General features: G+C 47.9%; 1 protein-coding gene across 1 annotated transcript in view; it reads left to right on the top strand.

Annotated features, from left to right (window-relative positions):
- The first annotated feature begins 2,508 nt into the window (after positions 1 to 2,508).
- The window catches only part of LOC111269309 (AT-rich interactive domain-containing protein 5B), a 66,504-nt gene continuing 63,012 nt past the window's right edge, over positions 2,509 to 6,000 (top strand). The window contains exon 1 of the mRNA XM_022848784.2: positions 2,509 to 4,678. The gene's annotated coding sequence lies outside the window, so the exon portion shown is untranslated. The remainder of the gene's footprint in view (positions 4,679 to 6,000) is intronic.

Below are 6,000 nucleotides of genomic sequence, written 5' to 3'. Positions count from 1 at the left end.
AGACAGAGACAGAGAAAGAGAGAGAGAGAGAAAGAGAAGGACTGGGTAGGTCTTCGATACAGTGAAAAAGGGAAAAATTTTTCAGCGGCAGTGAGAACAACAACAGCGACCGTTATTACTGCTCTTTTCTAATTAGCAGCTGCTACAGTGCGTTATGATGTATCTTTCTGGTAAATGTAACGATACAAAACGGGAAAGAACAGATGAGTAGTCTGTTTAAGAGGATATAAGGCTATATGTGTCAACGGAACATCTATTCTTTGAAAAAGGGATACACTCAATTAGAACGCGTTACGTTGAATGTACGAGTACTTACAAAAAGACAAGCAGCGGAAGAAAAACAATATCCGGAAAGAGTAGAGGATCGACGTGCACCAAAACAAATTGTGCATAGTCAGCGCCACCTACGATCAACATTATTGGCAGAATCGCAACGATTTCGGCCGGTGCTGTGATCAGTCTTCGCCAACTATTGTCGTTCATCAGCATCCGACGGCCTGAACCTCGGAGGCTGTCGATAACTGCGATAACTGTCACCGAAACGGTGTTGGTGGACCGCCCGCTCTTTAGCCCATCTTTACACATCGCCACACGAAGAAATTGCGTCCCTTCGCCGCTGCTTCTCCTCTTCCTCCTCCCCCTCCTTTTTTATCCTGGTAGGCAGCATCATCGTCGTCGTCGTCGTCGTTATGGTGGTCGCTGATGTGATAAAATCGTCGTCGACATTTTGAATTGCGTTTGTGTCGCAACCGCTCCTGCTGTTGCCGATTCTGATTGGTAGCCGCAGCGGCAACGATACTGACTTGCCATCGCTGAGGAGTGCCGAGAAGATTATTCGAGTATGCAGAATATTAATGCGACAAAACCAAGAAGAAATATCATTGCGACAAAAAAGAAATAGAAAAGCAGCAGCAGCAGCAACAACGGCGACAAGCGAACGAAGAAAGAGAAGAAGCTGTTCTTTCTTTGAGCCGATCGAGACACGACTTCTAAGACGAATTCGCTTAGCCAAGGACTGAGCGGAGCAACGGCGGCAACGGCAACGGCGGCAGGAGCAACAAAAAACTAATCGAAGAACGACTGATCTGAGAAGGGCCTGGAGACAAAAAAAAAAGGTAGAAAAAAGTGCAAGCACAAGCAAGAGGAACAGTAGCAGCAGCGCCGTCAATAACAGAGCATTTTTCACAGCAGCCATAATAATAACAATCATAATATCAAAAAGCTGAAGCACGACCTGCAGGTAGAAGAACCTCTATCCGGCGTTTTGTCAAGCGTCCGCTTTGTTGTGCCGCAATTACCCGGCCACAAGAACTAGTGTTGTTACTAACGATTCACCTCTCAGTTCGCCTTGTTGCCTCAGTTCGACCTATGTCGGTTAGATCTCGGTCTTCACACTTTAGCCAGCCCTGCTCCTATCGTTATTCCTCACCGGCCACACGCCGTCCTTCTCTCACTGAGTGGCTGTGGGTGTGTTTGTGTGTGTGTGTGTGTGTGTGTGTGTGTACGTTCGTGCGAGCGTGCGTGTACGCTCACGCATCCTTCTCGACATATCCGTTTGGGTGCCACTTTGTCGATTGCCATCCATATTTTTGGAGCTTTTTAAATTCAGAGTTTCACAGAGGGAAATGATATGTTGTTAGTGGCCGAGTCGCTTTTCGAATCACTTGCTTAAGAACGAATCAAAACAACCAGATGCAGCAGGATTGCTTCTAAATGTAAATCTTTTTCTGTAGACACGTTTTACGGACGATTAGCAGACAGCTACAGATTAATGAATGCCCCTAACTGATCGCAAATTAGAAGTACTTCCATCCTTTCACCCTTAACAAACGCAACGTGTCGATTTGTTCAGATGCTTCTAATGTATCTCTTATACGCGCAGCATCCGTATTCAAAGTAGTCGTTCGTGCCTCTTTACAGCCGTTCATTCGCCTCTTCGTTTGGCCAATTCGACACGTCAACAACAACAACAACAACAACAACAACAACTGAACTATAATCACAGGCATCTTAAACAACGTCAATATTCGAATCCATATCATCGACGTCATCATCCGTTCGAGTGGTAACGTTGGCGTATTTGGTGTCGAAGACCGGAACGAGCAAGAACAAAGGGGGATCGTAGGTGTTGAGCCCTGTATACAACAGATTCCTGATTGGCTTTCCATTGTTGTTGTCGCTGCTGCTGCTGCCGCTGTTGGTCAAAGCCATCTTTTGGCCCCCTTGCCCATCGCTGCAGTCAGTCACCGATATCTTCCTTCTTTCTCTTCTCTACAACGGCCCGCGCAGCAGCAGCAGCAGCGGCGGCGGCGGCGGCGGCGGCAGCAGCAGCAACAGCGGCGGTGGCGGCAGCAGCAGCAGCAGCAGCTCTACGAGAAACCGCGCTACGGAAGCAATTTACCGTGTGTGACGACTACGACGTCGCGCCGCGCCGCGCCGCGCCGCGCCGCCGCCGTTACCGACAATAACGCAATATAGCAGCAGCAGCAGCAGCAGCACAACAGACCGACGACGGCGCGCCGCTACGATCATCAGCGGTGGGACTCTGTTTTGCCGTGGCGTTGCTCTGCGTCGAGTGCTGTGTACGAAGTGTCCGTTGCTGTCAACTGCGAATAGTGGCAGTGAGTCGTGCCAGTCAGCGGCAGTACGAGGAGCAATAGGGGTTGACGGTAGCGATGGTGCTTGTCGGCGTTGTTGGTGTGCGTTTTTTTGCCACAGTCCGCACACAGGCACAGTTTAGTATAGTATCGACGCATCGCATTCAGAGTCGGCTGCAGAACGAGAAGAACTGTGCCGGCATCGTTGCTGCTGCTGCTGCTGCTGCTGCTGTTGCTGCTGCTGCTGTTGCAGTTTAAGCGACGACCGTGTTGTCGCGGTGAGTGGAGACCAGACGACGACGACCGAGCGGCGAAGCGGCCAGGCAGGCAGGCAAGCAACGAACAAGTGTAGTGTCATACCTGTCTCGCTTGTTTCTTCTGGAGAAGGATGTTTAAAGGCATTCGGCGCTCGTGCTGATGGCGGTGGCGTTGCAGCTGCTGCTGCTGCTGCTGCTGCTGCTGTTCTTTGTAGTAGAAATCGTTGTGAGTACTGACAACAGGAACGACGACGACGACCACGACATTTGCTGCTGGCCCCAGAAGCCACAGCTTCTGCTGCTGCAGCAGGAGTAACAGTTGTCGTTGTAGCTGTAGTAGTACTGGTGGTGGCGGTGGTAGTAGTAGTAGTAGTAGTAATCGTAGTAGTAGTAGTGGTAGTAATAGTAGTAGTTGTAGTAGTAGTAGCAGCAGCATAACAACAGTCAGTGGTGAAGCGTCGGACAACATAGCAAGTGACTATTGCCAGCCAAAGAAAAAGGGAAGAAGGAGGCGTGTAATGTGCTGCCGATACGTGGTCAATTTCGTTCGTTTGTCCGTCCGTCCGTCCGTTCGTTCGTCCGTTGAACTGCGTCGAGAGTTCAGACGCCGGCCTGAGTTAGCTCTAGCTAAGTGAGTCAGGCCGGCCCGAACCGAACACCACGGGGACAAAAAGGAACGAAGGCTAACAGGCCGGATAGGATCAGTGCAGAACAGCATTGCTACATAATAAAGAATCGAAAACAAACAAACAAGAAGAGGAAAACAAAAGAGGGTTTCGACGAAGTCATCGTTAGACTTCGTCGATTTATCGATTAGTTGATTGATTGCTAAGGTTAAGAGAAAGCGAATTGCATGAGATAACGATTGGCGATGACAACGGCGACAGAAAAATATTGATTCGCTGGATTAACAACATCTCGACATAGATCGATGTACAAAATGATCGTTTCTATGGCCTTTAAGTGTGCGTATTATGTGTGTGAGTGCTTATGTGTCTCTCTGCGGATTACTCTGTAAGAAAGATCGTGTGAGAAAGGAAGCAATACTGTTTGGATACATTGATGTGTTAATGCTTTGTGAATGCGCAAATAATTGTGACAAACATTTCCTCTGCTGTATTGTGGAGGAAATGCTTGTAGTGGTGCCCGAAAAAGGAATAAAATCTAGTTCAGCAACGGGATAAGGACTATATTAGAGAAACTTCAACAAAGATGAAACGCAACTGCTGACGAATCTCAGTGACGAAAAAAAAAAACCAGAAAGGAAACAGGTTCTATCATCGTCGTCGTTGTCGCGTCTCGTCCAGCGCTGCACCTCGACGGCGCATATGTTCCATCGCACGAAGGATTAACCAGGAGACATTTTTCCCAAAGACAAGAAAAGAATTCGAATTGCGCTCATCGCAAAAAACTAGTTGTAAGCAAAATTAGTGGTCAATTAATGATGCTGCTCTGTGATATCGGCGCTAGCAGCACCGGCAGGAGTGCGCGATGTCGGAGACAATAACAGCAGAATCGACGGCGACGCTACAGGCGATGGGGTGCTAACTATTACGTTATAGATGATTAGTGTGGGAGCGAGGCGCTCGCTTCCTGTGCAGCAGTCAGGCCGTAAAAGTATAGAGGGAGTAAAGAAGAAATAATAATAGTGCTGTTGAGGTGAGTGCCTGTTTGGCTGGTGAAGACGGCAAGCTGATCGCAAACGGAACGTGTACTTATAGTAAACAGCCAGCTGCTATTAGTCGCAACGCCATCGCGGAGAGGTAGTCGCAATAGTAACAACGACAAAGCACAAATCCAATTTGGATTGCCGTCAAAACACAGGTAAGCGATATAAACACACACACACACACACACACACACTTAACAAAATAGAACTGTCAGTTTTGATCTAATTCTTTCTGCATTGATTGCACACAGCGGGCTGCCTCATTCACTCAAACTATTGTAGAATCGAGCGATTTTGACCACAGAGGGGACGTTTCTCTACATCGAACTGCACGTAATACCCAGTAATCCGGCGTCTGTCATGGCATAACGGGATTATTATCGTATCTACAGAATGTTCTTGTGCTACTTTCACCTAAAAATTTAAACACTGGTCCCTTTTGACCGCTGCCTTAAGTAACCCGCATGTGTATTTGTTAGCAACCGCGAAAGGAATATTTTATTTACTTACTGTAATGCTATGTCGCGTCGAAGAAGAGACGGTCCAATATCATCGACACCAACTTTATCATTCAATGACATCGGACGCTGGCGGTGGTCATAACTATGGCAATGTGTTATACCCACTTTTTCGTATCTGCCTGCGCCTGGTATTGTTATTATTGCCATTTTTTTATTGTTATTACTATTTTAGTTTAGAACGGCCAAGCAAACAGTAGAACATGAATTTAAGACGAAGCACAGCGGCAGCGGCGGTCCCGGCAGGCTCTCTGCGTGTCGAGCGTTTGCGTATATCATCGTCAGCGTTGCTATTGCTTGTGACGCTAGCCGTCTGTGGAGTCATCGCCTTGCTCAATGCGTCTGTTTGTATGTGTATGTCACTCTCGACCGCTCTGTCCGTACGACCAACCGTGTCGATTCGCGATTAACAACTACGTTCCTGTTTAACTGTTGTGCCTTTGTGTGAACGATCGTCTCTCTGTTTCATCTCCGTCGTTCGAATGAATGAGATTACGCTTCAGTCGCCGCCGCCGCCGCCGCCGCAGCCGCCTCCGTTTTTGATGGGACGCTACGGTTGTCGCTGCCTGGACGTCGACAAGGCAAGAACCACGACGCACAGCGGCGTGCGCGCTACCAGCTCAAGCGCAGACCCAATTGCTTCTGTTCACTACGAACAAATGAAAAATGTAGCAGGCGAGGGTACGACTCCGTACTAGCCACCGACCGTAGTACGCCAATAACAAACAGATTCTAGCTCTGACTAGTACGCACACAGACAATATATACATGTATACAAATCGCACTGGCGAATCGTCTCATTCGTTCAGAACATATTATATAATGGCAGCGCGTTACATATCGCTACAAGTCATATTGAAATATCTAAATGACTAGCAACATGCCGGACATATACATTATCTTAATGAGATATATAGCCTTGTAGATAGATTTTGTCTACACTATCATTGTCTCTCGAC

The sequence above is a fragment of the Varroa jacobsoni genome, unplaced genomic scaffold (assembly GCF_002532875.2).
Source record: "Varroa jacobsoni isolate VJ856 unplaced genomic scaffold, vjacob_1.0 scaffold_1377, whole genome shotgun sequence".
NCBI lineage: Eukaryota > Metazoa > Arthropoda > Arachnida > Mesostigmata > Varroidae > Varroa > Varroa jacobsoni.
This window is presented reverse-complemented; position numbering and strand designations above follow the sequence as displayed.